Genomic DNA, 1,891 nt, shown 5'->3' on the forward strand with positions numbered 1-1,891 from the left:
TTTTATATCGGGGTCGGATTCTGATTCCGGAAGTTGGAGTAGGTCCGTAGTGTTGAATATGACTTGTGTGCAAAATTTGAGGTCAATCGGACGTGGTTTGGTTGGTTTCGGCATCGGTTGTCGAATTTGGAAGTTTTAAGTTTCTTTAAGTTTGAATTGGAGGGTGATTCGTGATTTTAGCGTTGTTTGATGTGATTTGAGGGCTCTACTAAGTTCGTATGGTGTTTTATGACTTGTTGGTATATTTGGTTGAGGTCTCGGGGGCCTCGGGTGTGTTTCGGATGCTCAACGGATCATTTTGGACTTTGGAAAGATTGCAGATTTTTCTGGTTTTTTATTGCAGAAGTTTGTTCTTCGCGTTCGCGAAGGTGTGGCCAGTGGAAGCATCGCGAACGGGAGGAGTAGGACGTGTTTGCATAGAGGAAAAATGGAACAGCTGGGACCCTAAGGATTTGTTCTATGCGTTCGCGTAGAGGAGAACGCGTTCGCGAAGGGTCTGGCAGGTGAAGCTACGCGTTCGAGAGAGGACTCTCGCGTTCGTGAAAGAGGAATTTTGATCAGTGGATTTTTTTTCTACGCAAACGTGAGGAGATGGCCGCGTTCGCGAAGAAGGATTACCTGGGCAGTACTTAAACATTTTAAAATCGAGGGTTAGCCATTTTTATCAAAACTTGAGTTTGGGAGCTCGGATTTGGACGAGATTTTGAGCGATATTTAGAGATATCAATTGGGTAATGATTCTTAGCTTGATTTTGGTTATAACCCACTAATCTATCATTAATTTTATCATTTAATTTCGTATTTAGGGTGAAAAATTGGGAAATATTGAGAAGAGTTCTTAGACCAAATTTTGGGGTTTTGATCGAGATTTTGGTATCGGATTTGAGTGAATTTGGTATGGTTAGACTCGTAAGTGGATGGGTGTTCGTATTTTGTGACTTTTACCAAATTCCGAGATGTGGGCCCAGGGAGGCTTTTTGGGCAATTTTTCCAATTTCTTGCCTTAGCTTTGATTTCAAGAGCTAGATTAGTTTCTTGTGGTTATATTTATGCTATGTAATTAGTTTTGGCTAGATTTGGGCCATTCGGAATCGGATATTCGTTGAAAGAGCATTGTGAAGGATTGAATTGAGCTTGGTTCGAGGTAAGTGGCTTGCCTAACCTTGCGTGGGAGAACTCCCCTTAGGATTTGGTATTGTTTGATATGTGAGCGCCGTGTACGTGAGGTGATGAGTACGTACACAGGCTATTTGTTGTAAAACTCCATTTTTCACTAAGTCATAGATTGTTTTCTCCTTATTTGAAACACACTAGCATATGTAACTATCCTGTTTAGAGTAGAATAGCATGCCTAATTGTTTAACTGCCTATTGGAACTTTGCGCAGCATGTTTAGTGAAATTACCTGCTTTCCTTGACTTGAACTTAGTCTAAACTATAGGATTTCTTGCTGTAACTGTTATTTCGATTGGTTGCGCTGCATATTTACTTTGGGGCTACGAAATGGTATTCCGGGAGATCCCCATGTACTGCATATTTACTTTAGGACTACGGAACGGTATTTCGGGAGATCCCCCTGCTCAGCATATTTATTTTGGGACTACGGAATGGTATTACAGGAGATTCCCCTGCACATTTAAGTTTGGGACTACGAGACGGTATCTCGGGAGATCCCCTGTTGTTATCACTATGTTCTAAGTTGTTGTCTTTAATTAATTCTATTCTTGTTAGATTTCCGTATTTATTTTTAATACGATATTTCATTGTCTTATTTCTTTATATTTATACCAGTAGGGCCCTAACCTGATCTCGTCACTACTCGACCGAGGTTAGGCTTGGCACTTACTAGGTACTGTTGTGGTGTACTCACGCCCTTTCCTGCACATGTTTTT

This window comes from Nicotiana tomentosiformis, chromosome 1, assembly GCF_000390325.3.
Source record: "Nicotiana tomentosiformis chromosome 1, ASM39032v3, whole genome shotgun sequence".
Taxonomy (NCBI): domain Eukaryota; kingdom Viridiplantae; phylum Streptophyta; class Magnoliopsida; order Solanales; family Solanaceae; genus Nicotiana; species Nicotiana tomentosiformis.